Below are 18,727 nucleotides of genomic sequence, written 5' to 3'. Positions count from 1 at the left end.
TGTGTTAGAGACTATTTAAGGAAGCAGCCAGAGGGCAGCAGAGTCCTCTCCCAGAGAATGGGGGAGGGGGACTCACATACCCTTGTTCAAGGTTTGCCACAGTGTTATTACTCAGCTATCCACAGGGAATTTTCCAGAAGTTGCCCTTCCTGCTGCCTTTCCACTCTGCCTTGTGGCTATTTACATGACATTAACAATGCAAGGAATGATGGTGGTTTGTTGGGAGTCCTGGGCTCCAGTTCTAGATCTGCCACTTGAGAGGTCCAACACCTTGACCATAACCTCTTCTTACCAAAGTCCCTTCCAGGTTTAAGTATGTATAAATCTATGAATCTACCCTCAGGCTTTCTCCTGAGAAGCCAGAGTTTTTAATGCACTTGATTTTAACTTGGCCTCAAGACTAGGAAGGAAAGAAGTAGTTCTTCTGTTGTACACGTGCTGCATGCAAGGAAACTGGGGAATGTGCCATCTTTAAATCAGATAAAAATCCATTTTCATGTCAGGCAAATTTATGAAAAGAGGGAAGAAAGAACAACAATAAGAAGCTCTATACAGGGGGGCTTCTGAGGTGAAGGAAATGTTGTTTCTTGATCTGAATACAAGTAACTGGGTGTGTTCAGTTTGGGAAAGTTCATCAAGCTATAGACTTTTGATATTTGCATCTCTCTGTATAAATAAATAAATAAATAAATAAATAAATAAATAATTTACAAAAAGGGAGGAAAGTAAATTGCAGAATTGAAGTGATATATAACTTACATAAAAATATAACACAAACAATGCTTTTTTAAAAAATATTTATTCATTATTTATTTTCTATTTTTTGGCTGTGTCGGGTCTTAGTTGCAGCGCACGGGATCTTCGTTGAGGCATGCGGGATCTCTCGTTGCGGTGCACAGACTTCTCTCTAGTTGTGTTGTGCGGGTTTTCTCTCTCTAGTTGAGGTGCGCAGGCTCAGGAGTTGTGGTGCGAGGCTTAGTTGGCCCATAGCATGTGGGATCTTAGTTTCCCGACCAGGGATCGAGCCTGCGTCCCCTGCATCGGAAGGCGGATTCTTTACCACTGGACCACCAAGGAAGTCCCCAAACAATGCTTTTAAAATTAAAAACAAAAACAAAAAAAACCCTGAGAATAAATTGTAAAGGTGTTAGTATGCTGTATGTTTGTGGTAAGGTTTTAAAATAAACTTTAAAGCATTTGAAAAACAAAATAAAATAAAACTCTTGCCAGCTCCAAAGAAGCTTTAAGCCTTGGGCCAGGAGTAGGGGTGCTCCTTTCCTTCTGCATGAAAGAGTGGGATTTTTGAAAGGTCCTCTTTGGTCCCTGCTCTTTTCCCTGTCATGCTACTGAGGGTCAGATGCTGAGCCAGTCCAGTGCAGACCCATTATGGGAATCCCCTGGTGGTCCAGTGGTTAGGACTCTGCGCTTTCACTGCTGAGGGCCTGGGTTCAATCCCTCGTCGGGGAACTAAGATCCCATAAGCCTCGTGGCACAGCAAAAAAAAAAAAAAAAAAAAAAAAAAAGTTTATCAGGATATTCTGCAGAGTTAATATAGGCAAAATCCACATTGCTCAAGAATTCAGGATTGGCTAAGCAATCACCTTGAGTAGCCAAGAGGCAGAGGCCTCTGCTCAATCTAAGGGCATTGATGGGTTACCTGTTCTCATTGTGAAGCTAGTTCAGGAGAGCCTGGAGCCAAGGAAACAGTCAGTGATCAGAGGCTGCAGGAAAGAGCATGGGATGCCTGTGTCCTAGCCTTGGTGACTCAACTAGCAGAGTGGCCAGAGAGTACCTCCTCTTGAAAATGATGAGTAGACACTGGATAAGGTCTCTTCTAGCTTGAAGATTCAATCATTTTGTGAGTTAGTGATGCTAAGAGAATGTTTAATTGTCTTAAGGAAACCCCAAAGAAGAAGTAAGCAACACATCCACTCTGGAAAGAATAGTTAAAGCAGTCTTTAAAAACATCACAAGGGGGCTTCCCTGGTGGCGCAGTGGTTAAGAATCCGCCTGCCAATGCAGGGGACACGGGTTCAAGCCCTGGTCTGGGAAGATCCCACATGCCGCGGAGCAACTAAGCCCGTGTGCCACAACTGCTGAGCCTGCGCTCTAGAGCCCGCGAGCCACAACTAATGAGCCCACGTGCCACAACTACTGAAGCCCGTGCACCTAGAGCCCATGCTCTGCAACAAGAGAAGCCACCGCAATGAGAAGCCCGTGTGCCGCAGCGAAGAGTAGACCCCACTAGCTGCACCTAGAGAAAGCCCGCACGCAGCAATGAAGACCCAATGCAGCCAAAAATAAATAAATAAATTTATTAAAAAAAAAAAAAAAGAACATCACAAGGCCAGTGGCCCAGATGGGAGATGCAAGGCAAATACATGAATATAACTAACTTCAAAGGTAAGGCCAGAACAGGAGGCTCTGGGTGCAGGAGTGAGCTAAATTTATGGGGCTGGGAATGCAGGCCAGCTTAGTGGATAGAATATGGTAAAACCACGTGATGACAAATTTGCAGCCAAATAGAAGTAAACATGAAAAGTGGTTGCTGCAGCTTTGTGGTTTGCTCCCATCAGTGCTGTACTATGATTGGATTGACACGGTACACAAGGGTTTAGAATTTAAGAAAAAGTGCAGATCTTGTTCATATTCACTCTCTCTCTCCACTGGTGCAAAGGGTTAAAAGAGAAAGCAACAGGACTTCCCTGGTGGTGCAGTGGTTAGGAATCTGCCTACCAATGCAGGAGACACGGGTTCGAGCCCTGGTCTGGGAAGACTCCACATGCTGCGGAGCAGCTAAGCCCGTGTGCCACAACTACTGAAGCCCGCGTGCCTAGAGCCCGTGCTCCACAACAAGAGAAACCACCACAATGAGAAGCCCGCGCACCACAACGAAGAGTAGCCCCCGCTTACCGCAACTAGAGAAACCCCGTGCGCAGCAACAAAGACCCAACGCAGCCAAAAATAAAAATAAATAAATTAAAAAAAAAAAAAGAGAAAGCAACATATGCTATCAGTTACAGAGTATCAAGGAATCAGACAAACCACTCTGACTTCAGTTTCCTCATCTGTAAAATGAGGGCCATAATACTACCTTCCTCAAAGGGTGATTATGACCTAACACTCAGAGCATGCAAACTCATGCTCAATAGAGTGGCTATTATTATTTATTCTATTATTATTTATTATGCAATGCCAAAGCTCCAGAAAGTCACTCAGAGTCCCTTCAGCCACTCTGATTTGGGGAATCTAGTACTGTGACTTGCTAAGCAGTCCTGAATGGAGAGGCACTCAGTTTTCGAGATTTTTTTCCCCCTCTTGGCATTTTGCATTCACCTTTATTATAGCACTTGTCCATTTAGATTTTAATTCTTCATGGGATGAGGTGAGAGTGAGGTCATTTCTGTGCACAATGTTGCTTCTTTTCTCTCTATTTTATTCTCTAAGGTCTCCCGCTATATGGGACTTTTTTTTTTTAATTGTAATACATTTGACATATAACATTGTGTAAGTTTAAAGTGCACAGCATGTTGATTTGATACATTTGCAATATGATTACCACTGTAGCATTAGCTAGCACTTTGATCATAGCACATCACAAAATTATCATTTCATTTTCGTGGTGGGACGAATTAAGATCTAGTCTCTTAACAAGTTTGATGTTTATAATGCAATATTGTTGTCTATGATCCCTGTATTGAGCATTAGATCCCCAGGACTTATCCCCAGTGTGCTAGTTCCAAGTATGTACCCTTAAATGACATCTCCCCTACTCCTCCATCCCCCAGCCCCTGGTAAGTACCATTCTACTCTGTTTTTATGAGTTCAGCTTTTTATAGATTCCACATGTAAGTGATATCATACAGTATTTGTCTTTTTCTGTCTGACTTATCCCCCCTAGCATAATGCCCTCAAGGTCAAATTATATATATCTGGTATCTATGTGATATATATATCCCACGTCTTCTTTAGCCATTCATCCCTCTACTGGTACTTAGGTTGTTTCTCAGGGAATCAGAGAATTCTTAATAGGAATAATTACTTAACACCTGAGCTTTGACTTCTTATTGACCTGATCCTATGGGAGCCACTGCATCTATTAGCAGGCTGAGACCCTGAGGAAACACACTGAAGTAACCTCACTTGGAGGCAGGAGGGCAGGGTTCTAGAAGAGAGACTTCTGGCTGATTTCTCTTCCATCTTTAAGATACTGATTGGGTGGTATCCTTTCAAAGCTTTAGGGGAATAGAAAATGATGGGGGAAACTGAAAAACAAGAACTGGCCAAAGTCCCCAGTAGTCAATGTTTGAGTCCAAAAGGCTTTGTATTTTTCTTTACATTTTTAACGAAAGGAGGCAGGTAGAGCAGAGGTTTGGTGCGGAGGAGAGATGGGGTTACCTGATCAAGGCCCCGGTGTCTTTCTCTGATCAACATATACCGGTGTACTAAGACTGGCCATTCATTCAGTGCGACTGGAAAAATAAATTAGTACAGTCTTTGTGGAGAACAATTTAGTATTAAGAATCAGGAACTTTAAAAATATTTTTATCCTTTGGACCTTTAAAAAAGGAAAATGGTTACATTTTGCTACAGCTCTATGTTAGCACAGAAAATGTGTTCAAGGAAATGGGAAATGTTTGTAAGGTTATTAAGCACAAAAAGCAAGATACTAAATAATTTGCACAGAATTATCAATTATGTAAAGAAAAATATACATAGCCTCATATGAAGAAATATCCCAATATGTCAAGTGTTTCTTGTGGTTAGTGGAACGATGGGTGCTCCTGGTTTTTTTTTTTTTTTTCTATTTGGTCTAATTAAGTTACACTTCTGTAATTATGGTGGCAGGCGGAGGTTGAAACCGACCTCAAACCCTCTCAGTTTCCTTCCCAATTCTTTGAATAAGGTTAATTTCCTCCAGTTTAATTTCCCCCTCTTAAAAGTGTGGAAGCCCCCGCAGGGCCCTTCAGGCGAGCTCGGCGAGGCTGGAGAAAGAAGATTCGAGAGGCCGGGGCGAAGCGGGGAGGCGGGCTTCTGCACGTTCCTTCCCAGACGCGAGCAGCGCCCGGGCCGTCCTGCCTCGTGCGTCCCGGCTCGTCAGCGCTCGGAGGAGCTGCGCCCGGGACGCCCCCAGACGGCGCGGGGCGACGGCTGCCAAGGCCCTGGGCCGCCCGGCGTCCCCGCTCCGTCTCTGCCCGGGCGCAACGCCCAAGCCCCGGCTGCGGCCGGCGGAAGCGCCCGGGCCCGGAGGCAGCGCGAGGCCCCTCCCCGCCAGCTCAGCCTCCGGGCGCGCGGGGCGAGGAGGGCGGCGGCGCGGACGTGCCCCGGCCCACGGAGGCCTCCCTGCGCCGCTCCGGGCGCGAGGCCGGCGGGCGGGGAGAGCGGAGGGGACGCGAGGAGGAGCGTGGAGGCCGGGCAGCCCCGCAGCCCGGACGCGCTGCCTTCCCCGCGGCCTGCGCGGCCTCTTGGTCCCCGAGTCGTGCTCGGCCCGCGGATGGAAATCGCGTCCCCGGGCCGTGCGCGCGCTTCTGCGCCGGGGTGGCTGGCCTCTCCCCGCCCGCGCCCCGCCGTCGGGTCCTGCGGGCTCTCCACCAGCCCGATCGTTAAGGCCCGCTCAGTCCTAGGCACCGGACAAGGTTTTAAGGCAGCGTTTGGCTTGTCCTCAGTCTGTCCCCTCACCTTTCTGGCCTTGGCTGTCTTTCTACCTCGATTTTCCTCGCGTCCCGCTGCCTGACCAAGGCTAAGTCTGCCGCCCCAAAGGCCTCGAACCCCTCTTTCGCCTTTCCTGTAAATCCGCCCTCACTCGGCAGCTTCGGTAATCTCCTCCCATTGTCCACTACCCTCTCGCAACACACATGCCCAAGGCTAAGTGAAATTTGACCTGCGCTTTGCCCCTGGGACAAGGTACTGACCTCTCTCTGTCACCTACACAGATTCCCAAAGAATAGATTACACTTGCGGGGTCACTCAGGAGCAGCCACGTAATTTGCAAGGTCCAGTGCAAAATGAAAATGCAGGACCTCTTGCTCAGAAATTAAGAATTTCAAGAGCATTAAACCAAGCCTGCGACTCTTCTAAGCGCGGGACCTGTGTGCCTACACAGGTGGTACCCCCAGGACGGCGGTCTTGCCAACACCCTTTCTATCAAGCCTATGCGCTAACCATCCCCCCTCCGCCACCAAAGTTTGTCGGATGCATACAAGAACAGACGGATAATGTCTTCCTTGTGGCTGGTTATCAGAACTAGGGATCCTTCCTTGGTCAGCCGTCTCCTTTATCTTCTTTGCAGTACTCACATGGCTGACTACTCTTCCTTACAAAACCCCCCTTTCCTTTGGTTTCTCTGATGCGGCACCATTGGATTTCCTCCCTCTTTGATGCATTCCTTTAGGTCCTCTGCGGGCTCCCTTTTTCCTTCTGTACCGCATCTGTGCGCGTTCCCTAAGGTGAGGTCCCCAGTTCTTTTTCTTTCTCATTCCTTTGGAGAGATTATCCTCCCCGTTTCAATCACCACCTTTGTGCATGTAACGTTCCAGCCTTTATCTTCAGCCCAGATTTCACTCCCAAGCCCTAGCCTTGCTCTTCTAACGCTTAGGTGTCCGGGCAACTCAAAGGTAACAAGTCAAAACTTGAATGTAGGGAATTCCCAGGCGGTCCACTGATTAGGACTCTGAGCTCTCACTGCCCAGGGCCTGGGTTCAATCCCTGGTTGGGGAACTAAGATCCCTCAAGCAGCACAGCCAAAACATAAATAAATAAATAATTTAAAAAAATTTTAAACTTGAACCTCTTTGCCCCTTCCTTCCCTCCCTCCTTCCTTCCTTCTTTGTGGGAACTGAGCAAAAAGTAAACCAAACCTGGGACCCTTCTAAGTGCAGGGCCCAGTACAACTTCATTGGTGGTACTGCCAGGAAGCCAGCCTTGTCAGCACTGTCTGAAAGTATCTCTTCACTACATATTTTAGTAATTAGATAGGGAGGGTGGAGTCACTTTACCATGGTGAAAACTGGCAGATACCATCTTAATCAAACTAGGAAAGTTAACATGACAAGTAATGAGATAAATCACTTTGTTGATGCAGTGAGAATACTGGTCACTTCTGTGACAGTCCAATCAGAGGTGCATCACCTGGGTCTAATCTGGAGGAAGCAATACACAAACCCAAACTGGGGGACAAACCTACAAAATGGCCTGTAATATTCAAAAAAGTCACAGCCATGAAAGTAAAGGAAAATCACAGCACTTTTCTAGACGGAAGGAGATTTGAAAGACGTGACAGCTGAGTGCGCTGCGTGGTCCTATTTTGGATCCTTTTGCTGAAAAGGACATTATTGAGACGGGTGACAGTTGAGTGAGTTTCTGGGTAAAGGGAATGTGGTAGTTATTTTGTACTATTTTGGTATAACTTTTCTCTTACGTTTGAAATTATTTCAAAAGAAAAAGAAAAAAGAAAATTTACCGTTACAAACCCCCCTCCAAATTCGCTTTTCCTCTAGGGTTCTGTTAGTAGCAATAACATTCTTTTAGGTGCCCAAGTTCAAAAACTTTGGGATCACCGTTGATTCCTCTCTTCCCTGCCATCCCTTCCCCCACCAACCTACCACTCACTAAGTCCTGTCAATTAAAAAAAAAAATATTGCTCACATAACCACCTTTTAAATTAAATGTCCACTTTTTTTTTTTTTTGGTTTTTAATGACACTTCCTCACATAATCATTTTAAGGAGTGCCTGTGAAAAGAATGTGTATAACATAAAGTAGGGTAAATATAAGGTCCTATTACTCCATCTCAAGTCTGGATTACTGCTGTTTACTGCTCTAATCTCCTAACTGGTCTTCTTGTCTTTGGTTGCTCCCTTCAACAACCCAGCGTGTATACAGTTACCAAAGTAATCTGCCTAAAAGCACACATTTATCCTTTCAGGTCCTTACTTCCCACGGTTGACAGTGGGACTTAATCCATATTCCCTGGGAAGTCTGATGTTCTATGAGCTGAACCAAGGTGGTCTGCCCTCGTATCAAATAACCTTGACCTTTCCCCAATTCATAGAGAAAAGAACATTTAACAGGTAGAATTTCCTCAACTTGTAATGTTTTTTTTTCCCCCGATATTTGTTTTTCCGTAGTAGTAAGGATCCAAACTTTTATCTGCTAGCACTAGCAGATGACAAACTGAATGAACCAGCAGCAAGTAAATAATAACAAAGATTTGGCAATTGCGCATCGTGTTTATTTTAACAGCTTGGTTTTCTCCTGGGCACACGTGCTGGTAGTAGTAATCATTATGATATTAAAGGTATAGTCATTTTCTTTCTTAAAATTGTTTCTCTTTGGGATGATGGAAGGAAATATATCAAAATTTCATCATGAACACGTTAGAGAAAACACTGCACTCCCGAATAAATACCGAGGCCTCTTCTTCAGGGTTTTTCCAATCTTATCACTACTACTCCCCTTCATGAATCCTTGACTTCAGAAAAAGTTGTCTAATCTCTGTTCACATTCGCTTTTTTTTTTTTCCTCCTTTGCATAAACAATTTTATCTCCCTGGAACCCTGTCTAGGCCCACACCTATCCATACAAACCCCGTCCAGCCTTAAAGGAACAAATCAACTCTCTACTTGGTGAAAACTTCTAAAATCATAATAATCTCTTCTAACTCACTATGTTACTGTGAAAAGTGTTCTTCAAACATCAAAGTGCATAAGAAATACCTGGGAATCTTTTTAAAACGCAGTTTTTTGTTTTGGTGAGAACATTTAAATTCTACTCTCTTAGCAAATTTCAATTATACACACAGTGTTATCAGCCATAATCACCATGTTTTACGTTAGATCCTCAGGCCTTTTTTATTTTACAGCTGAGTTTGTACCCTTTTACCAACCTCTCCTATTTCCCCCATCCCCCCTCCAGCCCCTGGCAACCATTTTTCTACTCTGTTTCGATGAGTTTTGACTTTTTTTTTCAGATTCCACATATAAGTGATATCATGCAGTATTTGTTTTTCTTTCTTTGCCTTATTTCACTTAGCATAATGCCCTCAAGGTCCATCCACGTGGTCACAAATGTCAGAATTTCCTTCTTTCTCATGGCTGAATAATATTCCATGTTTATATACACATTTTCTTTATTCATCTGTTTACAGACACTTTGTTTCCCTATCTTGGCTATTGTGAATAATGCTGCAATGAACACAGGAATGCAGACATCTCTTTAATATTCTGTTTAATTTCCTTTGGATATATACCCATAGGTGGAATTCTGGATCATATGGTCGTTATATTTTAAAATTTTTGAGGCAGCTCCAAATTGTTTTCCACAGTGGCTGCACCAATTTATATTTCCACCAGTAGTGTGTAAGGGTTCCCTTTTCACTAGATTCTCCCCAGCACTTGTTATTGCTTGTCTTAATGTCTTTATGATGGTCATTCTAACTGATATGAGGTGATATCTCACTGTGGTTTTGATTTGCATTTCCCAGATGATTAGTGAGGTTGAGCACATTTTCATGTGCCTCTTGGGCCATTTGTATGTCTTCTTTGGGAAAATGTCTCTTCAGTTCTTCTGCCCATTTTATTTTATTCTTCTTCTGCCCATTTTAAAATTAGATTTTTTTTTGCTCCTGAGTTGTATGAGTTCTTTATATATTTTGGATGTTAACCCCTTCTTATCAGATATATGATTTCAATTATTTTCCCCATTCTGTAGGTTGCTTCTTCATTTTCTTGATGGTATCCTTTGCTGGGCAGAAGTTTGTTAGTTTGATTTAGTCCCACTTGTTTATTTTTACTTTTGTTGCCCTTGCTTTTCGTGTCAAATCCAAAAAATCGTTCCCCAGACCAATATCTCACCTTCTACGTTTTACTTATTTTGTCATATCATTTCTCCATGCAAGAACCCACAAAGGCTCCTTACTGCATCTTGTTCAGGTCTTGCCTACCCTTAGCCCCACACTCCCCATCCGCCCTTCCTCTTCTGCCCTCACAGGGTAAGGGTCAAGCCTTTACACCCCTCCTGGTAGCAAACTTTCCTACCTCTGTCTTCATGCTCCTACTGTTGTCTCCTCCTCTCTGTCTATCCAAGCCTCACCCTTCCTTTGGGGCTTGGGGCAAGATTCACTGTCACAAAAGTCTTTAATGATCCCGGCCCACACCGACTATATTCTTTTTTTTTTTTTTAACATTTATTTACTTATTTATTTATTTACTTTTGGCTGTGTTGGGTCTATGTCACTGCACACGGGCTTTCTCTAGTTGCGGAGAGCGGGGGCTACTCTTCCTTGTGGTGCGCGGACTTCTCATTGCGGTGGCTTCTCCTGTTGCGGAGCGCAGGCTCTAGGCACGTGGGCTTCAGTAGTTGTGGCTCGCGGGCTCTAGAGTTCAGGCTCAGTAGTTGTGGCGCACGGGCTTAGTTGCTCCGCGGCATGTGGGATCTTCCCGGACCAGGGCTCGAACCCATGTCCCCTGCATTGGCAGGCAGATTCCCAACCACTGCGCCACCAGGGAAGCCCCCCGACTATATTCTTTGAACTACAACTACGCTTAACACCTTTAAAATGAAGACTAGAGTTTTGAGGCCCTCCAGTTGTTTCTTTTCTATAAGAAACCTTCCTGCTACATTATAGTTTCCTTGATTGCAGGGATCCTGTCTTACAGCCTTTAGAATCCTTTATGGAATCTGGAAGAGAAACAACTTTTTTTTTTTTTTTTTAGTACAAAAGGCTGCTATCTTTGTTAAACACACCGATGACAAGCGGATGGGGTCTCATGAAAAATCAGTTATTGGTGTTTCAATGATATTAGCAAGGGAGTATTTATTTGGGCTTTTCTGTAAGACTGTCTTATAATAGAGCCACGATTCTCAACTCAGGGTGCATGCTCTCCCGAGTTCTAAATCACACTCATGACACGCCCCGATATTTATGCAGTCTCCCAGAATCATCAGCACAGAGAGCCACTGATATAATAGGAGAGTCATTTCCCTCAAGTGTTTTGGGGTTGAGAACCACCATGACAGAAAATTGAAGGTATCAGTGGTATTTATCAAAATAAGATTATTTCGATTGTACTGGGTTAGAATTGCATCTTTCTGGGAGCATATCAGTTCTTAGTTCCTTGACAACTGATGAGTAAGAGACTCTGCTAGACAAAGTGGGGAAGAATATGCCGGATCTAGGAATGACATGTGCTTCCATGCCAGCAGGCAGGGCAGACCACCCTGACAGCGCACCTGCTCAGGTACAAGCATCTCTAGCCCACCTGAGATTCCATTTGTGTGCGATGGTGCGATCAGGAGAAGGCACGGCCTCTCGTTCCCTGCTCTGACACTCCTTGGCACCTATATATTTTACCTTACTTTTTTTTTTTTTTTTAATTCTTTGGCTGTGCTGCATGGCATGTGGGATCTTAGTTCCCCAACCAGGGATAGAACCCGTGACCCCTGCAATGGATGTGTGGAGTCTTAACCACTGGACCGCCAGGAAAGTCCCTATTTTACCTTAGTACACAAACACACACACACACACACACACGCACTCAGATATTTTTTCTTATTCCTCACAGATAGGATTTTGGGGAAGTAAATCTCTTCCCCAGTAAAGAAACTGAGACTCACAGAAGTTAAATGATCCCCACAATCATGAAGCCGAGTGGGGGAGCCCTGTCAGAAGTGTCTAAGATCCTTCCCGCCTCATTTTATGTTTAAGAAATAAACGAGGGGGGCTTCCCGGATGGTGCAGTGGTTAAGAATCCGCCTGCCAATGCAGGGGACACGGGTTCGAGCCCTGGTCCGGGAAGATCCCACATGTCATGGAGCAACTAAGCCTGTGCACCACAACTACTGAGCCTGCGCTCTAGAGCCCGTGAGCCACAATTACTGAGCCCGCGTGCCACAACTACTGAGCCCGTGTGCCACAACTACTGAAGCCCGCGCGCCTAGAGCCCGTGCTCTGCAACAAGAGAAGCCACCGCAATGAGAAGCCCGCATACCGCAACAAAGAGTAGCCCCCGCTCACCACAACTAGAGAAAGCCCACGCGCAGCAATGAAGACCCAACACAGCCAAAAATAAATTTAAAAAAAAGAAATAAACGAGGGACTTCCCTGGTGGCGCAGTGGCTAAGAATCTGCCTGCTAGTGCAGGGGACACAGGTTCGAGCCCTGGTCTGGGAAGATCCCACATGCCGTGGAGCAACTAAGCCCGTGCGCCACAACTACTGAGCCTGCACTCTAGAGCCCGTGAGCCACAACTACTGAGCCCATGAGCCACAGCTACTGAAGCCTGCACGCCTAGAGCCCATGCTCTGCAACAAGAGAAGCCACCGCAATGAGAAGCCTGCACACCACAACGAAGAGTAGCCCCCGCTTGCTGCAACCAGAGAAAGCCCACACAGCAATGAAGAGCCAATGCAGCCAAATAAATAAATAAATAAAAAAGAAATAAACGAAACATCCTTGGCTGCTGAGTATGAGGTACTGGCAGAACATCCAAAGCGCAAACACCCTGTAAATCTGGGGAAAGAGTGGGATTAAATGAGGGAGGTTGGTCTGCACTGGGGATAGAGATTTGGCAGTCATCATCATAATCTGGTAAAGTAGACACAGATCTGATGACCTCTAAGGCGAGACCACAACAATGTCGATTAAGGGACGGAGAAGAACCAGGGTTGGAGAAGCCAGTAGTGGGTAGAAGTCAAATAAGACAGTAGCTAGAGGAGAGAACAGGCTTCGGCAGCAGTCACCAAGATGGGGACAGACTTCTAAAAAGAAAAGAACTTGGACTTCCCTGGCGGTCCATTGGTGAAGACTCTGCGCTTCCACAGCAGGGGGGTGTGGGTTTGATCCCTGGTCGGGGAACTAAGATCCCACATGCCGAGGGGCCAAAAAATTAAAAAAAAAAAAAAAGAAAGTAAGAAAAGAATGCTCGTCTAGACCAAATGCTACAGAGATGTCAAGTCGAATGAAGACATAGAAAAGTCCATTTGATTTGGCAATGAGGAGGGTCCTGGTAACCTATGTGCTATGATCTGAATGTTTGTGTCCCCCCAAAATTCATGTTGAAATCCTGGGGTTACGAGCTGGGGCCCTTGGGAAGTGATTAATACATGAGGGTGGAGCCCTCTTTGGTAGGATTAGTGCCCTTATAAAGGAGACCCCAGAGAGCTCCCTTACCCCTTCTGCTAGGTGAGGACACAGGAAGAAGGCGCTGGCTGTGAACAAGGGAGAGGAGCCTGACCAGACACCGAATCTGCCCCCACCTTGGTCTTGGATTGCCAGCCACCAGAACTGTGAGAAATAAATGTCTGTTGTTTTTAAGCCACTCAGTCTATGGTATTTTGTTTTAGCAGCCCAAATGGACTAAGACACCATGAGAGTACAATTGCCATGAGGTTAAGGCTGAGACCAGGTTAAGGAGAGTAGTTATTGAAGAACAAAAGAAAGACACACATGTAACTTGCAGGAAAGTGTTTAGCGAAATGAAGGAGAGGAACAAGGCTGGGTTAAATGATAACATTTTAAAGACCAGTGGTCAATTGTGGGGTGAAAAATGTAGGCATCCGAAAGATGCTAAACTGAGAAAGCATGGTCCCAGGAGACCAAAGGGGATGGAACCAGGAGCCCAGGTGGGTGGGACACTGGTCTTAGCAGGGGCCATATTCAGAAACCTCGGCTCTCTCCCTGACAGACATGGCGATGCACGGCCATGAGGTTCTTCACTATTCTAAGGCACCTTGGTAAGAGATAAGGCTGTATATGAAACAGGGCTTAAAGATACATCTCTCTCGGTCTGGGTTTTTTTTTTCTTCCATCTTTAAAGGTATGCTTTAGTAGAATTAAGTAGATTTTTGTTTATCCATTCATCTGTCAATGGACACTTGGGTTGCTTCCACCTTTTGGTTATTGCAAATAATACTGCTATGAACATGGGTGTACAAATATCTCTTTGAGTCCCCACTTTCAGTTCTTTGGGGAATATACCCAGAAGTGGAAATGCTGGATCTTATGGTAATTCTGTGTTTAACTTTATGAGGAACCACCATACCATTTTCCATAGCAGCTGCCATTTTACATTCCCACCAGCAATGCAGAAAGCTTCCAATTTCTCCACATCTTTGCCAACACTTGTTATTTTGCATTTTTCATAATAGCCATCCCAATGGGTATAAAGTGGTTGGTTAATTTTTAAACTAGATGTTTCTTCCTTAGACTATAAGTTCTTCCAAAACTGACTATGTGAATATTTGTTTGATTCAAATGGAATCAAAGACTTGAGCTGAATAAATATTTCCCTAAGTGTGTCAATATAAATATTCAAAATTCCCCAAAGCCTCTCCCCAGTAGTAGTAAAAAACATGTTTTCACCAACGTCAGTCGTGTCTAAGTTTTCAAGAGAGATCTGAAGGGGCAGAAAACGTGCAGCTCCCTGAACTCAGATAAGAGGGGAAGGAGCGCCCTCTTGTGTCCTTTCTGTGCCAGTGTCAGTGAATAAAGAAGCCAGCTGAGAAATGAACATTTCAGATCTTCTGATGACATTTCCAATGACAACAAACTCCAGACACATGCCTACCGCATAAAAGAAAACGTGAAAACATGGAGAGAGCAAAACTAGGATCTTTTGAAGAATTACCAATCTAGAAGGGGGATGGGAACAAAATCCATGCAGAAATAACAATAGAAGACTAAAAGCAAAATGGATTAGCTTACTATAAGCAAAATGAATAGATTATCTATTAAGACTCCACAGGAGATAAGATTCGCATCAAAGTGTAAACGTGGCTGGTTACGAAGGAGCTTGAGTCGGCTCTCAGGTTTCTCTTAAGGCTCCAGTTCCAGGGTCCTGGAGGGACCTGAGAGGGCAGCCTCCATGTAGGGGCCACTTACATGGCTGTCAGGTTTCCAGAGCCCCTTCTGAGGTTTAGACAAGCTCACTGTGCACTCCCATCTTTGGGAGGGAGGCCCTGGGGACTCCTCCTGTGTTCCTTTCTCCCCTGTAGTGTCCCGCCCATGGCTACCTATCCCTTGAGTTTCATCTCCCCCCCCCATCCCTCCCTCCCTAAACAGGCTGTTGACGGGCACACCGTCTCCAAAGCTTCGTCTGGCCTTGACGTTCACAAAGATAATTATACAGGAAGTATGGCTCTCGGAGTTTTGCAGGTATCATCAGCACGGGGACCAGTTACAGAGGATTAAGAAGCTCTCTTGCAAACTTTGCTCCTGCAAGCAGCCTTCAGCTAGCCTCTTAGGGCCCTGAAGGAGGTAGAGCCCTTACTTTGGTTTGCATCCTCCTCTCTCTCTCTCTTTTTTTTTTTGGCCACGCCAAGGCACGCGGGATCTTAGTTCCCGGACCAGGAATCCAACCCATGCCCCCTGCAGTGGCAGCGTGGAGCCCTAACCACTGGACCGCCAGGGAATTCCCTGCATCCTTCTCAAATGCTGAATGAAGATAGAATGAAGGCATGGCAGTAGATGTGACCACATATCCAATCGGTAGAAACTAGTGCGCTAATTAGGGAAGCAGCATGGTGGAAAGAGCAGTTCTTCAGAGTCAGACACAGCTCACTGTAGAGCCCAGCTCTGCAGCTCTGTGGCAGTGGCCCCGGGGGAATGCTACTTTATCCCCATCCGGCAGTTCTGAAATGGGAATAATGGTCTCCACCTACCTCCCTCGTAAGATTCTCGTGAAGCTTAAAAAAGATAGTGTACGTAAACCTTGAGGAAGAATCTAGTGTCATAAAGCCCCCTCTCCTTCCCCCTCTCGCCCCAAGCCTCCTCCTTATCCCGATGTTCCCACAGTCTCCTGGCTGTATGGACCTGAGATTTCTGGGGCAGTTGCACAATAACAGAGATTTTAGGTCAACAAGAGCTGTATGGGAAGCAGAAGAAGGGCTGCTTTGTTTGTATTCTCATGTCAGGTGCAGTGGGGAAGGTATTTCCAAACCATCTTAATGACTTCCCAAGACTTTTTCCAGTTGCCCAAGCCAGAAATCTGGGAGTCATCCTTGATTTCTCCTTCTCTCTCACCTCCCACACGTATATTTCTAAGTTCTGTTACTTCTCCTTAAGACATTCTGAATCCTCTGGGTCTCTCCATCTCCCTCCATTATTTTACTTTAAGTCCCCATCTCTGTCCCCTGGAAAACCACCATGGCTTCCTGACGGGCCTTCAGTATTGTCCCTCTTCTTCATCATCCAGCAGATAGAGCTCTTTCTAAATGCAAGTCTCAGCAAGTTGCTCCCCTATTTAAGATCACTTATTGATGCCTCAACTACTTCCAAGAGAAAGTCTTAACTCCTGAGTGTGTCTCAGTTCCTGTTTGGGCTCCTCCTACTTTTCCAGCGTTTCTCCCGCCAATCCTGTGGCAACACCCACTCCTCTGTGCACCAGCTCTACTGGACTATTTACAGTTCCACAGAGAAGGCACAGTGGCCAAGGCGTTTTCCGGACATGGGACTTTTAGTGCTAAAACCAGGACAGCCCTGGGCAAACCAGGATCGTGGTTCCCCTAGTTCTACCTCAGGCCTCCGTGTATCTTCTTTCTTAATCCCCTTGTCTGTCCCACCCCGTTTACTACTCAATACTCCTCATCCTCGGTTTCTGCTTGGACATCACTTCTGCAGCCTCACGGAGCGGTATATTTGTTCCTTCCAGCAGCTGTCACAGCAAGCTCTCCTGGCAGCGATCACTGTATTGTAACGGCTGCTCTGTCTCCCTCGCAGTTATAAACTCATTAAAGACAGGAACAGTTTTTTTCTCCTACCTGTATTCCCAGAGCCTAGTAGAGAGTCCGGCACACAATAGGTGCTCAATGAAGTTTTCTTGAATTAATGAATATCAATATAAATTTATCAAGTGTCATCTATTTCATATCACTATGGAGGATGTTAGGGACTGAATGTTTGTGTTCCCCCAAATTCATATGTTGAAGTCTTAACCCCCAGAGGGGCTGTATTTAGAGATGGGGTCTCTAAGGATGTAATGAAGGTTAAATGAGGTAATAAGGGTGGCGCTCTGATCTGATAGGATTCGTGTCCTTATAAGAAGAGACACCAGGAGAGACATCTCTCTTCCTCTCTCCCTTTCCTTCTCCCTCTGCAGAGGCACCAAGGAAAGGCCATGTGAGCACACAGTGAAAAAAGACAACCCAAGGAGAGCTCTCATCAAACACCAACCCTGCTGACACCTGGATCTCGGACTTCCAGCCTCCAGAGCTGTGAGAAAATAAATTTCTGTTGTTTAAGCCACCCAGTCTATAGTATTTTATATGGCATCCCAAGCAGACTAACACAGGGGATGTACCTAGTTCACATAACTATGCTGTGACCAATGATAGGTACGGGTCACACAGGTACCATCCTGAGGCAGAGATTTGGTTTCTATTCTGAAACAGCCTTAATAATATTTCCCATCCCACGTGTTCTTCCAGAACCTTGCAACTCTCCTCAGTCTACAACCCCTCTGCTTGAAATTGGACAAGCCTCGTGATCACCAGGGGATGATGGGGTGACTTGGAGAATTCCAAGGTGTATGGTCAGGCCACTCAATATGGCTGTTCTCTTGCTCTCTGTACACCCCCTGCCCGACCAGTGCCTGCTTCACCTATATCTTCCACCGGCGGCCCCCAACTTTTCCGGCACCAGGGACCGGTTTCACGGAAGACAATTTTTCCACGTATTGGAGGGGGCGGGACGGTGCAGGCAGTAACGCGAGTGATGGGGAGCAATGGAAAGCAGCAGATGAAGCTTCGCTAGCTAGCCACTCACCTCTTGCTGTGCAGCCGGGTTCCTAACAGGCGGCGGACTGGTACTGGTCTGTAGCCCGGGGGTTGCGGACCCCTGTCTTACACACATGACTGACCTTCCTACGTACTTGCCTCCGCCCCAGCTGATGATTGTTCTTATTAAAGAGGTGGTGAGGGGCGTGCCCCACTGCTAGTTTCCCTGGAAACCGATAAGCCCACCTGACATCAATTCTCCTATAACTGGTTATCTCCACTTCCCCACCCGCCTCCACCCCGAACGAAGACTGTCGCCCCATCCTGCCTGCCGTGCACCACACACGGTGAGGTGTTGCCCCAGGACCTTGGTCCAGATGTGTAAGCTCCCCCATCCATTAAACCACCGATGTCTCTGTTGTTGACTTTGGACTCTTTCTTCAGTCTTGAAGTTGGCAAGTGCAGGCCTTGCAGGCCTGTGGGGTGCAGCCCAACGCAAGGCTAGGATAAAAATGTGATTCAGTTTTCACCTGGCTTTCTTGGGACTTTTGGCCTTAGAACCCACCCCCCATGCGATGAGAATCCCAGCCCATGTGGAGAGGAGCAGAGGCCCCCAACCCTCAGCCCTGTTGAGTGCCCAGTGGACGGCCAGGACCAACTTTCCAGCCATGTCCCTGCACCATCTTGGAGGTGGACCTTCCAGCCCTCTGCTGGGGGGAAGATGCCGTGTGGATCAGAGACAAGCTCTCCCCCAGGCAGATTCAAAAGGAGAATAACAGACAGCTGTAAGCAACTAAGTTTGGGGTCGGTTTGTTTCACAGGAATAGATAACCCAATACAGCTTAAGACAAGATGGAGCCACTTGTACTGGACGAGCCCTTCTTTCTCTTGATTATGTCCTTGCCCCAGGATATCCTGGTTTATTCCAGAAGGGGCTGGGGACTTACTCCAGACTGGCCCATTCAAACATAGGCCTCCCACATGACTGGTTCCTGACATATTCACAGGCGTTCACTGGG

Source organism: Balaenoptera musculus, chromosome 6 (genome assembly GCF_009873245.2).
Source record: "Balaenoptera musculus isolate JJ_BM4_2016_0621 chromosome 6, mBalMus1.pri.v3, whole genome shotgun sequence".
Lineage (NCBI taxonomy): Eukaryota > Metazoa > Chordata > Mammalia > Artiodactyla > Balaenopteridae > Balaenoptera > Balaenoptera musculus.
This window is presented reverse-complemented; position numbering follows the sequence as displayed.